Source organism: Acomys russatus, chromosome 4 (genome assembly GCF_903995435.1).
Source record: "Acomys russatus chromosome 4, mAcoRus1.1, whole genome shotgun sequence".
In the NCBI taxonomy this organism is placed as follows: domain Eukaryota; kingdom Metazoa; phylum Chordata; class Mammalia; order Rodentia; family Muridae; genus Acomys; species Acomys russatus.
The window spans coordinates 38,270,148-38,287,257 of NC_067140.1; positions in this window are offsets into that span (position 1 = coordinate 38,270,148).

Genomic DNA, 17,110 nt, shown 5'->3' on the forward strand with positions numbered 1-17,110 from the left:
TACCTTTAGAAAGTGATTCACTGGATAACTATTAATTTGTAAAAGTCTTAATCATTTAAAATTCAGACAGTCCTTTTAGTAATAAGTCTGAACATAACGAATCTATTTAGTATTCATGCAGATGTCACAAGCAATTTCGGAGTTGCTGCACTATAATTCCGTGCTACTTAATAGATATTAGGGGAGTAGCAGTTGTGTCACTGTAGATAAGACTCTTTCACAGCTTCCGTGTCAAATGGCTCTCTTACTGGTTTTTAGAATTTAGTTAAAGTGAAATTACACGCTTGCGATACCTGACAGGTTCAGGGATTTAGAGGCATTTTCCAGGGGCAAGAGAGAGCAAGCTCTACTGAAATAAAAGGCAGCAGGGAGGGATGTAGGTGAAGGATTTGAGTATTGCTGCGATTAAACTTAGATGTGTAAATTTTTAATTTGTATGGTAAATTAAATAATTTAAATGCATGTAATTCCTTCCAGATTTTCTCTTTTTGGTGTTCCATTTCAGGAGAGAAAATTTAAAATTTATCAAAAGTTTACAGGCCATATGCTTGAATACCAAGTACCAGAGTGTCTATCTCACTTTAAAAAAAAAAAAATCCATTCATAGTCTAAATAAATTTCTGAGTTAAAAACCTCTGATATTTGACTCAAAATAAAATTGTTATATTGAATGGACTATTTCATGCTGAGGACCTGAGAAGTTGTTTTATTAGACATAACAAAAATTGAGACGAAGAAGTCTATAAACACAACATTTTGGTTCATATAACTAGCATATCTGCAAAAGAAATTTAGTCCAGGAAATCAATAAGATCAGCCAAAACCAAACTCAATTTCCCCCTATTTCTCAAGATATCAGCCCCCAGTAAGGTGGCTTCCATCATTCACAACCAGGAAGTTCATTCACAATCAGGAAGTTCATGCAAAGAACCAGTGCACCCAGGGAAATATACATGAGAGAGGTCAAGACTCAGAATCCATGGGAGTCCTAGAGAAACTCATACCATGGACATTAGCAACAATGCACAAACTGGACACTGGGTACTCTTAATCAAAAACATTTCTCTCCCCACAACAATATTATATTCTGTTCATGATCTGAAGTCATTCAGAGGTTGAAAAATGTTTGAAACTTAAGAGGGAGAGTTTAATGCAAGATCTTCTGGCCATCAAGAACATTTCTTACAAAGGTAATTGAGGATGACCCTGCCTGCCTTCCTTTCTCTATCTTTTGCTTCCTGATTACTCCAACTACACTCAACAAGATGTCACTTGGTGATGAGCAACAACACATTGGTGGAGCCAGAGAGGCTGCATAGCTTATTCTTAGTTAAGTGCAGTAGCAAAGCAGAATGTTTTAAAATGTAGCAACTAAATTTGATCCCACAAACCAAGTTTATAATTAAGGTACGAAGGTGTTATTTTTTTATTTAAGTAATAATCTTGTGATTAAAAAAAGAGAATTAGTTTCAGCATGTTTGATGCTTGGAGAGGTCATGAATAATAATCATTTTGCACTAAGAAAGATAGATAAGCTTATATAGCTTCTAACCAAATTAAATTCAAGTCATGGTTTCTTCCTGCTTTTGAATAGTCAAAAGCAAACATCCATGCTAATATCAACTCAATATGAAAGTTGAAATGGAAATATTACACTCCCAAGAATAGTCCATGTGTGTTCTTAGCTTATCATTAACTTTCCTCCTCAAAATGATCACAATCCAGAAACTTATGCAAATTGGTTACTTTTTCTTATAATCTTAAACCCACACATGTCTCTGAAACATGCTGGCCTTTGATTTGATGGCATACTTTTTTCATAATTATGCAGATGCATTTCTATACCCCAGATACTTTAACACATCAAACACACATGTGCACATGTACACACACACACACACACATTCTTCAAAGAATATATGGTTGTTGGTGATTTTGGATTATTACACACCTCTCTCTAACCTTAGTAGAAGTTATATATTAGTTCTTTTTTTTTCCCATGGAACAGATACTGCATTAAAATTTTACATGTAGTTAAAATTAACATGTATTGTGTGGGTCAAGATTGGGCAACATGAGGCAGATATGCAAAATGTGAGACAGCAAAGCAAAGGCTTGAGCTACACAGGGATGTTTGAAGATACCTTGATTGCTTCCATATCCTGTAAATTAAGGCACGCAGTCAAAGCTACCAGAAGATCTTATTGCCAACAACACAGGTTGTTTTCAAGAGAGTGCTAGGGACAAGGACCTAGGGAAAAAATGGTCTATTTCTAAGAGAAAGTCTCAGAAAGAGCAAGAGCTGGTGCAGGCAACTGGTGAAGTAAAGTCTTCAGTCCAGAATAGGGATCTGGTTCATGGAGTCAACTGTTTACAGCAGAATGTAGTACCAACTGGCTTCCCAGAGTGGCAGTTCACTTAAACCTTTCAAAGATATCTCAGAGGATATCAAAGGGAGGACGCATCTTGAGCTTTCTCTAAGCTGTGTGGTGTTCCTTTAGACAGGAAGAATCAGGACACTCCAAAATTCTGGTCCTCAACTTTTTGGTCAAAATGAGGTCTTTAGAAAGAAACACAGGAGGATTTTCTATACCAATAGGAAGGTGTGGAGAGCCAATGAAGAAGTTATCAGGTAAAGGTTTAAGAAGTGGAAACCCATTTACAATGAACTAAGGAGATTGCACTGTGGAAGAAATAATTCTGTATGCATTCTCTACATATGGCCCAGCATGGTTTACTTTTCCCATTCACACCTTCACTCAGCTGTGTGAGTCTGCATCCCTAGCACAGATGTCTCAACAGCCTTGAGCACCTCACATCTTGGGGTGTTTTTGTACCACCTTTTATCCAATTTCCTCCCCCCAAATAGTTTAGGGGATATATATTTTATAGAGTAATAAAGGGAGCAGGCTGTGGAGTTGCGAAAAGAGGTCTAATTTGACGAGCTTTACAAGAACTTTTGAGTTGTGAGAGTAATGAAAGAAGCTCCCATTATGTCACTAGCTTAGATTTTGTTACCTTTAAAATGTTGGGTTTTTATACCATAACCTAATTATTATTTTGATGCCAATAAAAATGATATTTACTTCTTGTAAGGACAAAAAGAATAATGTAATTGGAGCCCAGTCACGAGTGAGACATTTCCCACAGCTCTGTTTTGCAGGAATCATCAAGTTTGATATTTTTAAATAAATATATAAAACACCACATCATGCCAATTGATCTGTTAATTAAGGGATTGTTATACCTCTCATACCCCCACAGTTCATTCTTGAGGCTTGTAGGAAGCTGATATTCATTTCCTCGCTTCTTTCTTCAAATAAAAAAATAGCAAATGAGTTTATGTGGATGGTCTGGGGTTACAGAAGAAGACAGTGGTGAACGCTAAGTCTATCAATGCAGTCAGAGTACATTGAGCTTTGCCAGGAGAGTCTGCTCACTCAATAACCACTGAAGGAACAAAGAGTCAGATACTCACTGCAGAGATTTACTGAGGGTGAGACCCACTGAACTGTAGAGGATTGAATGAGCCCTCTACATTGCCAAGCTTGGAGAGGACAGCTCACTAGCAAATTAAACTTTGGCTTGTAGTTTCTCCTTCAGCTCTTAGCAAAGTTGTGAGCTAGACCAGAAAAAAACATGCTGTGTTCAATACAGTAAAAGTGAATACTGCAAGTATTTTATCCTTCACATTTTGTTTAATATACACAACCAGAAAGTAAGCTTGGCCATTACACACTTAATGATTTGCTAAAGTGCCTGCAACCCACGTTCACATAACCCTGGTGGCTTTCTAGACAATTCTCAAAATTGATACATTCAGATTCTTGGAAACAAGCCAGATGTTACTTTATTAGTTGCAGAGCAATGACTAAGCACAGTTGTATTTTAAACAGCTCCACCCATATGCAAAGATAGTAAATAAAATAATTGACATTCCTTCTAATTTACCTATGATTATACTCCTTGGAGGGAAATGCTTTATGCAAGGTAGTACCCAAAGTTTCAGACAGTTACTGCAAGATGCCATTCTTTCGTGTGCTCATGACATAAAGATGAGATGGTTTGCTACACACCTCCCAACACCTCGCATACATTCTTGATTTCAACTTTCGTGGAATGCAATCTTTGCGCTCAAAGATTTTTTCAGACCATTCTTTTTTCTTTTCAAGTAGACACTAGACCATGAGCAAATCTTGTAGATGCTATTTGAAATATATATCCAGAAAAATTTCTATATCCCCACATTTGTATTTTATCTGAATCATCACAGTGACCTCTCAAATTCTATTCAATTGGTAACTTTTCCCACTGCAGTCAGTGCTGAATGTAGCAAGTCAAGAAATCCTGATATAAAGTAAAACAGCCTGTGGTTCCTTTCACTCAAATTTGTCACATCTTACTAAAAGCACAAGCAAGGAGTACAAGTCACCATATGATTTCTCTCCTCAATACATGTGATGGTTTGAATACAAGTGGCCCCATAGGCTCACATATTTGGATGTTTGATCATTAGGGAGTGGTGCTACTTGACAGGGATTAGGGGGTGTGGCCTTATTGGGGTAGGTGTAGCCTTGTTGGAGGAAGTGTGCCACTGGGAATAGACTTTGGAGTTTCAAATGATCAACCCATTATCTCTCTCCTCCTGCTACCATCCAAAGCAGATGTAGAACTCTTAGCTTCCTCTCCTGCACCATTTCTTGCACACTGTCATGCTTCATGCCATGACAATAATGAACTAAACCTCTCAACTGTAAGCCAGCCTGAATTAAATGTTTTACATTGTAATAATTTCCACGGTAATGGTGTCTCTTCACAGCAGTAGAAACCTTAACTCAGAAAACACACATCCTTTACATCACAGCTCCATCTTCATCTCCTGATCTTCTTTCATCTACTAAACTCCAGTCAAACCCCTCACTTCTGTCTGTGCAACAACGCATCAAAGCACCCACCTCAGCCCCTACAGTTCTTGTCCTTCCTCTGTGATTACTTTCTACCCATTAGCAGCATAGTTAACGATCACCAGATCTGAGTTCATAACAAAGTCTTACTTAGCTGCTGTGAGTAAAAATTCTACATCTACTGGTATGTCACAACCCTGTCACACTTTATTCTCTTTCTCCACAATGCGCTTCACTTCTTTATATATATACTTTTATTTTGTTACACATGTATAAAACAAACTACATACAGCAGGGAGAACCATGTGACAATCGTGAGAATATTGAATTCTATACGTGTTACATTCATAGTGACTTGACCATCTGCATTCATCCCGTTTGAAGTATCTTTCCTGTCTTGTTGGGTCTAAATTTCTGAATGAGATTCAATATCTATCCTATCTCAACTCTAGTAGCTTAACTTCTTTATCTTAATCTAAGATGATCTTGTCCCCTAATCAACTAAGCTTGATTGTAAAACTATACTATCTTGTCTTCAATGCCCTTCAGAGACTTGAGAAGGAATAAAACTTAAATTCCTGAGTGAACCAGCAGTGTGGGTTAGCAGCTTCCAAAATGTACAAATTGACTTAAGACAGTTTACTGCCTGACCAGTCACCCAATACACTTTATAACCTTGGAGCCTCATCTTCAGCTTTCTGGTCTAATATCTCTGCTAGACTTGTTTTCAGGGCAGGAACTATTGAGGACTTGCTTACCCTGACTTGGCAGAGTGCGGCTTTCGACTCTGCCTGTATCTAAGTTGCCCATTTTTAGGTAGATTCTATTTGTGGCAGGAATGAGGACATTTTGCCCAGTGGCTGATTTGCCACCTTTGAAGCCATCTCCATAAGGAGTTTCTTTGATGCTCATCATCTTCTTTGAGGTTGGCTGGGTGTTGTCAGGAGTTAACTTGTCTTGTTGTTGAAGAAATTTAGGATTGTAAGAACTTTAAATGCCATATTCTGTGTGTCTCTGAGGCTTTGAAGACCTTATTCAACCAATTTAACCACATATATCAATAGAGTCATATCTATGTATTAGATTTAGGATGTATAATCTGTGTTAAAATCTGCCAAGTATTTGACATGTTCATGCTTCACTTCTTAATAGTCTGTACTTTTGTATACAATTCTTTGATGATTTCCTTCAGGAGAATGTAAGCCCTGACATAAACTATTTCACTTTTTTTCACTATTTGAAATGCCTAGGATAAACATTAGAATTTTGAATGAATAAAAACAATAAATACACTACATGTTTATATTGAAAAGTTTAGAACACTTATGGCTACATAATATTCTACCTGGCTTGTAAAGCAAATTAATGTATATTTTTCTAAAATTTTACTTGTTTACTGTCCTTTAAAAAAACATTGTGTGTGTGTGTGTGTGTGTGTGTGTGTGTGTGTGTGTGTGTGTGTGTAGTGGATGTAACATGTTTTTGTTTTGATCCCAAGTGTGGGATGGGAAGCAGACTTGTGAGAGAACAGGTGATGTTTATCCACTTAGAAGTCAAACCACTTTGTGGTGAGGGCTTGGTTTTTGCCAGCTGAAAAGCATCCTAGTACAGACTCTGAGAGGATATATATATATACATATATGTCTACAAGAGGCGGGGGTCTTTTGGGTCTTGGTATTGTTTGGCTGTTCATCCCTCCACTTTGAGACGCTCCTGGAGAGACTGTTCCAGAGAATGCTTCAGGGCTCCGGGTTCTGTATCAGTGACTTTGGTGGATTTGCTGGTCTGCTGAAATCCTGCCAACTGACAGGGGAATCACTCCAAGAAACTGAATTCAAAAAGGTCTACTTCTCGGCGAGGATGTGCTTTCTCAGAAAAATGGGAATAGGGCTTCCTCAAGACCCAGCTATCCCACTCCTTGGAATATACCCAGAAAATGCCCTACCACACAACAGGGACATATGCTCAACCATGTTCATAGCTGCACTATACATAATAGCCAGAACATGGAAACAGCCTAAGTGTCCCTCAGTAGAAGAATGGACTAAGAAACGATGGAATACTACTCAGCTATTAAAAATGAGGATTTCCCGAAATTTGTGGACAAATGGATTGATCTAGAAGTTATCATAATTAGTGAGTTCACCCGGAAGCAAAAAGAGACAAACGGTATATACTCACTTATATCAAAACACTAGTCCAAGGGATACGTACCATGAAAATCTTTACTTACCAAGAAAGTGGGTCAGAGGAGAGGATATCCGATTGAGACCTTAGACAAGAGTAGCATGGAAGAAAGAGGAAATAGTAGGACCCACAGGGTCCTGGAAACCTACAAGAAGAACTTTATGACAGGCAGATCTGGGTCCTGGGGTCTTCCTCAAACTAAGGCACCAGCCAAGGAGAATATAGGCAGTAAGCTTCGAACCCCTACCAAGACCTAGCTGACAAACATGATACTCTCCACCGTTGAGTGGAGAGTGAGATCTGACTCTCACACGAACTCTGGTGCCCCTTTTCTGACCATATCCCCCAGATGGGGAGACCTGGTGGCACTCAGAGGAAGGATAGCTAGTTACCAAGAAGAGACTTGATATTCTGAGAGCATATATAGTGGGAGGAGGTCTCCCTCGGTCACGGACATAGGGGAGGGGAGAAGGGGAGAAATGGGAGGGAGGGAAGAATGGGAGGAAATAGGGGAAGGGCTAACAATCGAGATGTAATATGAATAAATTAATAAAAAAGATTTTAAAAAAAAAAGGTCTACTTCTCCTGTTCCCCTAAACCTCCTTCCTCTCCTATCTAGGGTAGGTGGGTTTGAAGAGAGATATAAGTATTTAAAGAATCCCAATGTAGGTTTGGAAAAGGTGAAGCTTACATGTGTGCTCTTTGTGTGTGCATATGTGTATACTATGTATATGTGTGTTCGTGTGGGGAGTGTACGTTTGCCACGGTGCATGTTGAAAGTCAAACAGCCGCTTCAGATGCTGGTTTCATCTTTCACCTTGTGTGATGCAAAGTCACTTGCTGATTGTCAGTACCTACACCAGGCTGCCTGGCCTGTGAAGCTCTATAAACTCTCCTATGTCTGGCATCAGATGTCACTGTAGGAATATTGGGATTAAAATGCATTTAACTGTATTTAGGCTGATGGGGGCTCAGACCTCTTTGTTTGTGCAATAAATGTTTTACACATTGAACAAATATCTCCAGTCCAATCACATCCCTCTTACTTGTTTTCTTCTCATATTTTGTTATTAGGAATAAAAAAATATGTTTTGCCATATATATTTCCATCACTCACAATTTTATATTATTTCACTTATACTTAAGAGAGAAAGAGAGAAATAAGCTCAATGTGCTTTGTTTGATGCTAATGATTGGAGTGAAGAAATGGAAGTGCAGGCACACAGCTTCAAACACAAACCCAGCATGTTCTCATTCCGGAATCTCACCAACACTCTGAGAGGTGTCTGGTAAGACTCTACAGCCAATTTCATTCTGAAAATGGATTGTTAGAAGCTTTATTGATGACTAGTGCCCAAGAATACTAGAAGATCTGTAACATGAGACAGAAGATAAGGTAAAAAAAAATAAAGCCACCAAAGAGAAATAACAGAAATGTCCTTAAAACTCATGGAAGAATGAAAATTTGTCAATAATTCATAGCGCAGTGAATGTAAGAAGTGAGGCACAGGAGTGACTGGCCATCGAGGAAGCTCATGAAAGAAAAAAACTGTTTTAAGAAGGTACAATGTCCCCGTTTTTCTTCTGTCTGTGTGTTTATCAGTCATAAGGGAGGGTAGTAAGGGGAAAATGGGAGGGAGTGAGGAATGGGAGGATACAAGGGATGGGATAACCATTGAGATGTAATATTAATAAATTAATAAAATTAAATTAAAAAAATAAGATACAACAAGTTTCACTTGGTGTTTGCCTGTGGGTCTATGCACCAGTTTCCGTCAACTGCTGGATGAAACCTGTCTGATGACATTTATGCTGGGTTCCTGTTTGCAAGTACAGAAGAATATCATTATTAGTGTCAGGGATGGCCTCACTTTCATGGCATGCATCTTAAGTTGGGCCCATCACTGGTTGGCCCTTCCTTTAAATTTTGTACCATTTTTTAAAACCCTTGCACATCTTGTAGGCAGGACAAATTATGGGTTTTGTGGCTAGGTTGGTGTTCCAATGCCTCCACTGAAAGTCTTTCCTGGTTACAGGGTATGTCTGGTTCAGATTTCATATCTCCCATTTATCAGAGTCTTAGCTAAGCTCACCCTCATGGATTCCTAAGAGTCTCCATTGTCCTAGGTTTCTAGCTCATCCCAGAGATATCTCTACCCACTTATTCCACTTCTCTTTCCCCATACTCTCTCCTTCCATCCTCTCACCATCTCATCCTTCTTGTTCCCATCCGTACCCCTTCCCCAACTTAGCCCTTTCCCTCCATCTACTCCAGATGCCTAATCTATTTCTATTTTTTAGTGAGATTCAAGTGTGCCCCCTTGGGCCCAACTTGCTACTTAGCTTTGTTGGATCTGTGGTTTGTAACATGATTATCCTGTACTTTATGACTTTTATCCACTTTATAAGTGAGTACATACCATGTGTGTCTTTCTGGGTTTGGGTTACCTCACTCTGGGTGATATTTTCTAGTTCTATCCATTTGCCTGCAAGTTTAATGATGTCATTGTTATTTATGCCTGAGTAATACCCTATTGTGTAATTGTACCATATTTTCTTTATTCATGTTTTAGTTGAAGGACGTGCTATGAGCATAGTTAAGCAGGCTTCTTTTGTGTATATGCACAGGAGTGGTATATCTGTGTGTAGTGGATGTAAACATGTCTTTTAGGTTTTGGTTTTGGTATTTGTTTGTTTGTTTGTTTGTTTTTTATCCTAACTGTGGGAGGTGAAACAGATTTGTGTGAGGGTGTATGATGTTTGTTGTTTGCCCTAGAAAGAGAACTGCTTCTTGTGGGAGCATGGTCTTGGCCAGCTGATAAACATCCTGGTATGGACTCTGAGAGGAGATAAATATGAACCCCCAAACAGAAGCTTGGCTTTTGCATCACTTGACTGCTCATTGCTCCACTTCCAGATGCTCCTAGGGAGAAACACTCCAAGGAATACTTCTAGATTACAGCTCCTGCAATTGTAGTCACTTTTGCTGTTTAACTGTTTAATGGGTCTTCTGGAATCCTGATGATGAAGAACAGAATTGCCTCCCAGGAAAGTTTTAAAAGGTTTACTTCCACTGTCCCTATTAACCTCTTTTCTCTCCTGTCTAGGAAATTGGGTTGGAAGGGAAGGCATTAAATAACCCCCAAAAAATAGGTTTTTAAAAGAACAAAGCCTACAGTTGGGCCTTGAGGTAAATATATTCCCAATTTTCTGAAAAACTGCCAAATTGACATCCAAACTGGTTGTCCAGTTTATACTCCCACCGGCAATGGAGGACTGTTTTGTTTTTGTTTTGCTCTATATCCATGCCACCATAAGCTATTTCTTGAGGGTTTGTTTTTTTATCTTAGCCATTCTGATGAGTGTAATATGGGATTGCAGAGCTTGGGGAATCCATGGAAGATGGGGAGGAAGGACTGAATGATCCAGAGGGTCAAGGACACCACAAGAAAACCCTACAGAATCAACTAACCTTGGACCATAGTGGCTCATCAAGAGTAAACTGCCAGCCACAGACCATGAATGGGAGTAACCTAGGCCCTCTGCTCATATGTAACAGTTGTGTCGCTCAGTCTTTGTATGGGACTCCTAAAGTGGAAGCAGGATCTGTCTCTGACTACATTCCTTGCCTTTGGATCCCTTCGCCCTAACTGGGATGCCAATCTAACCTCAGCTTGATATGGCAAGGCTGGTTGATACCCACAGGAAGCCTTCCCTTTTCTGAGGAAAAGGAGAGGAGTGAGAAGGTGAGAGAAAGAAAATGGGAGAAGAGCAATGGAAATTGTGAACAGGATATAAAGAAAATAAATGTTTAAAAATATATAATAAAAAGTAACAAGTTTGATGCATGATGGCCCCTACCCAGATCTAGCCAATGGACAGGACGTTCTCCACAGTTGAGTGGAGAGAGCATTCTGACTTTCACATGACCTCTGGTGCCCCATATTTGACCATGTCCCCTAGATGGGGAGGCCTGGTGGCACTCAGAGGAAGGATAGCAGACTACCAAGAAGAGACTCAATACCCTATGAGCATACAAAGGGGGAGGAAGTCCCCCTCAATCACAGTCATAGGGGAGGAGAGTAAGGGGAAAATGGGAGGGAGGGAGGAATGGGAGGATACAAGGGATGGGACAACAATTGAGATGTAATATGAATAAATTAATAAAATATATTTTTAAAAGAATACTGATAAATCTTTACATATCTAGTAAGAACATATTAACATTGAAAGGAGAGAAAGCTCATTGGTTAAGGGCACTTTTTGTTCTTACAGTGGACCTAGGTTATTACCCAGCACCCACACAGTGGCCCACAACCATCTGTCACTCCAGGTGCAAAGATTCCAAAAGCCACTTCATCTTTCTATGGGAACTGCACACCGATCATACACAGATATTCATGGAAGCAAAACATCCAAACACATAAAATAAAAAGAAATAAATCCTTTCAATAAAACAATATGAGCAAAAAGTATTTGTGTACTGTTCATAAATTATGAAATATTTGAATGCACTGAATTTTCACTTCATTTATCCTAAGCATGGAAGATGAGGCTCAGTCTGCATGCTGTGAGTCAAGTGTCCTCATTGTGTTATGCTAAGGAAGTAAGTTTACCCAAAGCAGCAGGCAATTTTATCATTAATAGTAAAAAGTAATTCATTGTTACTTTTCGCACATGTGTATAATATATATCAATCATAGTCTCATCTAGTTTTCCTTTCTGATCCATCCTCTCCCTTCCCCTGGACTTTCCTTCTCCCTAATAGTGTTCTTTCAAAACAATGGGCTTTTATCAAAGGGTATGACAATTAGATTTTGTGTGATTCTTAATGGTGATTCAATCACTTTTACTAACAACCACCTGCATGTGAGATGTTATTTGTAGTACTTTGCTTAGTCCTCCAACTGGAGGTCTGGCCTAGGAGGGGAAAGAGGGGCATTCTAGAAGATGTTCAAATAACCTCTGAGACCTAGAGTCAACCAACTCTTCTGTTTTCTTAGATTTGTCTCTAGAGAAAGGCTTCTTGACTTGTCCAGTTTTCCCAACTTTCAAAATTATAACAGAGAAAATCAATGCACATGAGTACTTTATAGAACACAAATTGCCTTTGTAGACACAACAATCTCACAGGAAACAATAGTAAGCAGTGAGACCTTTGACCTTTGGCAGCATTCTTTTGCATTTTAAAGCATAGCATTAGTAGACTTTGCTTCTTGGTATCACATCCCCAGCCCTGAAATGTCAACATCAAAGGTAAATTATATATATTTCTGGATTATGAGTTAAATAAATAATAGATTCTCTTTTCTCCCTTGCCTCTAAGGATAAATGTTTGATCCCCTGTGGGGAGAAGAGGGAGAGCATATTTCACTCATTAATAATGCATGTTCGGAACAGAGGGCAATGCACATCAGACACATTCAGAGCAAGTAAAGTAATAAATACGATCCAGAATGGAATACAGACCTTACATTATTCTGGAGTTGAGTACGAGAATTACTTAATGTTTGTCACATCCTTTTATTATAGGATGATAAGCTGTGGTTTTCCCAAACTCTTTCACTACTTTTTTTTTTTTTTTTTGTATGAACTCCAATCATAAAGACTAAAATTTCCTCATCTCTGAAATGAGGTCAACAACATTAGATTAGTAACCAGTGATCATTTTTAATTTATCACACTTCAGTGATTTCCCAAACTGTTCAAAAGCAGGAGATGGAAGAACTTTATCACTTAAATGCTTTGTATTCATCTTGATAAAGATGTCTTGTTAACCTACAAGGTCTAGAAGTGTTTGTTGCATTGAGAAGTACTCAGGATATTTTCATCTACCTAATTATATCACTGTGAGAAATACTGTGATGGCACACTATGAGAAATTGCCTCTACAGCACCGGGTGGAGGTCCGGTGGGAAGAAAGCAGATGCTGGACATAGGTGCTGTGTTTTTCTGGTAAAGGGGGAAAAGGTTGTGATCAGACCAACTGGGTGGTGTGACTTGTTCACTCTTGCAAACTTAATGGATTTTAGAATCACTATTGAAACAAGTCTCAGAGCATATAAGCGAAGGGGTCTCTAGGTGAGGTTGATTGGCACATCTAGGTGAAGATCCATATTAAAGGTGTATGGCACCATTCCATAGGCTCAGGGCCTATGTAAATGTGGATTAAATGTGAGGAAGGAACTGAGTTAAGAACGTGGATCCATGACTCTCTGCTTCCTGACTGGACACACCATGGCACCTCATGCCCCTGCTGCCATGACAGACATGGCAAAAAAAAGCCTCCCTTCTCTGAGTTGCTATTGTCAGGAATTTTGTCCCAGCGACGAGAAAAGTACCAATGGTGGTGTGTTACAGCACTTAGCCAAGCGGACACACTCTCCTCTCGCTTTGAATGGATATAAGGAAGCAAGGATGTCAAAACAGGAGCACGTGTTGACCCCACAGGCCGTGCAGACAAAGCAGATGACTACCGCCCAGAACAATAGCTGACAGACGCACGCTCTGCTTTCCAAATTAACCTGAGCTCTCCCCGCTTCCAAAACACAAGGAAGAGCTTCTTTTAAAAATTCCATCAGACCAGTATTTGGCTCCAGTCCACAATTGACATTAAATGATCTAGAATTAGTTTCTGCCTCACGAAACCATGGAGTTTTAAAAACATTAGGCACTTGATTGAAGACGAATACCTGGATTACCTTTGAGTGTCTCAAAAGATTTCAAAGCTTCACTCCCCACTATAAAACTACCTAAGGCACATGGCTATTTAAATTAAAGGCAGTAAAACTAAATCCAAATTAATGAAATGGAGTAGGACACAGGTGGTATGAAGGAGAAGTGGGAATAATGGTAGGGTGGTATGGAAGTGGAGCAGTATTGGCGAGAACAAATATTAAATACCTTTGGAAGTGCCATTGGAAACTTAATACTGTAGAAGCTTCCTAAAAATATATGTGTATATTTAAAAGATTAAATAAAATTACCATACAGAAGACGGACAATGCTTTTCCCTGACACCATCGGATATGAAAGGAAAGCCTACTGGCCATGTATACAATTAAGTCATTTTGAGTTGTCGGTCTATGAGGTGCTACAGATCTCTCAAAATGTTGTAAGCTGTTGCCATTGCTTTTGATTTCCCTTCAGAACATGATGATGGTAAGATCCTAGATTTGAGGACACTACATGCCGAATCGTAGAACATGGATAGATCAAGCTGGTACTGACCTGAAAACTTTATCCCTATTGGCTATCTTTCATTGTGCTGGAAGGCTCTATGTATCCTATTAGGAGAGAAAAGTAACCAACAGTCTTGCCAGCTGTGAGTCCTTTGAGAAATAACAACTGGACTGGCAATACATGACCACCGGTCCAATAGGTCCAATAGTAACAGGAATGTTATTAGAGTAACAAGTCACTAACTTATTGAAATGAAAGCCCACTGCACAAGATGAAATCCATTCCTGGTACTGTTAAATGGACACACATGGATAACTAGGCCATAAGCACTTGAAGAAGACGTAATACAATCATTCTGCTAAATAGAAATAGTGATAAAACTCCCCGTAAGTTCTGACCTTTATATTCATATCTATCTCTCAATTCTCAATCGGAGAAGCTTATTTTTCAGTAGATAACAAAGAATACAGAAAGCCATAATTAGTCAACATACAGAAAATAAGAGACTGTGCAGTGCCAATCCTTAAATGGGAAATCAATAGCACACCGCTCTGTCAAAAGGCTCAAGGATCATTGTGGAATAGTCAGAAGGCTTGTAATAACGAGCAGGATTGGTCATTGGTAAAAACCGATGTGCTAGTCATGGCACTTTCATTGCACACATAAACTCACAGCACCTGGGACTGCATGAACCAAATCTACACAAAATCAAGTGAGCCGGACTCCAGCATGGAGAGAGAAGGTCTCAGGAAGTTCCACACCCTAAATGAGGCCCTATTGTAATCTATGGATTCTCGAAAAGGGGAAGTCAATTTTCTTCCTTGATGTAGCCCCTGAGTGGCTACTATGCTGTAGTTATTAGCTGAAAATCCTATATCCATGTATGTACAGTTGGCATTAAATAGACTAAGTGCATTTTTAAAGGATGTGGGCCACTAATAAGGGTGGTGAGGTCTGTCTCTGACATGGACTAGGTTGCTTGCCTTTTGATCACTGCCCTCCCCTGCAGGGATGCCTCACCAGCACATAGGAGAAGAGGACATGTTTAGTCCTGATGGGATTTGATGAGCTGGGGGCCAGTCCCCTTTTCTGAGGAATATGGGAGGAAGGATGGGGAAGAGGGAGGAGAAGAGGGAAGAGGCTACAAGTGGGATATAAAGTGAATAAATAAATTAATTTTAAAAATTATATAAAAAAGAGAATACTATGGTTCTGAGGAAAAACTGGGGGCAAGTAAGAAATGAAGAGAAGAGAATTGTGGTTAGATTTGTTCAAAACACATTAGTTGTATTTATGAAATTATGTAAGAAAAATTTCAAACTATCTTATTTTGTATATATTTGTATATTTGTTTATTAAAATTGTATATGTGTGTGTGTGTGTGTGTGTGTGAGTCCAAGTGTATGTACATACATTACCATTCATAGGGTACCTGTGGAAGGTGAAAGGTGTTACTTGCCCTGCTACTAGAGTCACAGGCAGCTTTGTGGTGCCCACTGTAAGTACTAGAAACTGAACGCAGTCCAGCTGTGAGAATTGTTAACTCCTGAGTCATCTCTTTCAGCTCCTCCTCTCAAATTGAACTTTTCCTTCTTAATCATACTGTCTTCATTTTAAGTGCTGAATGTTTATGTGAAGCCACCCTACTGCGCATCATCATGACTGAGCCCTGCCTCACTGCAGGATATTCTATCAGATACTAGTGTTCTGAAATGTGCATGGTCCATGACAGAACACGAGAGTATCACAAAATCCTCACAGAATAGTCTGACACTGATTTTGAGAAAAGGAGTCTCCATTCCAAATTTCTGTGATAAACATCTCTTTTGTGAATGGGGAGCAATCTTGTTCAGTGCCTGGTTCATAACAATGGCCAATCATTGTTTGCAGAAAGAATAGCTATGTGATCATAGCCCTTCCTTAGCCATGAAGATAAATAAATCGTCTGTCTATGCTATATCTAAAATGTTGATCATGGACTTTTATAAAAAAAAAAATCTATCTTTAACTAGAATAGGTAGATAGGTTTTGGGTTGTTTTGTGGTTGTTTTTCTTTTTATTTATTTATTTATTTATTTATTTATTTATTTAGATAGGTTAAAACCAATATCTTCTCGTGGTAGTTTGCCTTGTTACCCAGACTTCTTCACTGCTCCAATTAAAGCCAGTTCTCTATAGTGTGAAATACCTTGGGGAGAGATGTGGCTCAGCAGAAAGCAGAAAAAAACAAAAAAAAAAACAAAAAAAAAAACAAAAAAAAAAAACACTGCCATTCCACTGCTGGTTTCCAGAAGTCTAAGCCCTTAGGGGAAAAGATAGTTCTGGAGGCAGACACAAATACTTTGCAAGAAATATTAGTAGTGAGAGCAATGCCTATAATAACTCCTTTGCCCACTCACCAAAAGGTTTTCTGAACAAGGGAGAGAGGAAATGGGCAGTGGGGGGGGGGGCGAGGTGGAGAAACTAAATTGCTGGAAGTTTCTGGAAAGAAAGCTCGGAGCATTAGCCTGCAAGGTGCAGTCTCTATAGGTAAAAATGTCTGTGTGTTTTCAGGGGGAAGCCTACCTCCAGAGAAGAGTACCACATGGAATTTCTGTCATGGCGCAAACAAGTTGCACCTGTATTAATCCTCTGCAGCCTAGAGGTAGAAGAGGGATTCCTGAAAATAGAAGGAGCCAAGCACCAAGCAATCAATAGTACTCACCTATGTACTCAGCTGTGCTTTGCTTTGACTGACAAAAAGCAAAGGCAGACATGATGAAGGATGCATTGGAGGATGCTTTGCACAGATGGATCCTCAGCAGAGCAGATAGATATCCTTGCCCTTGGGTCAAAGG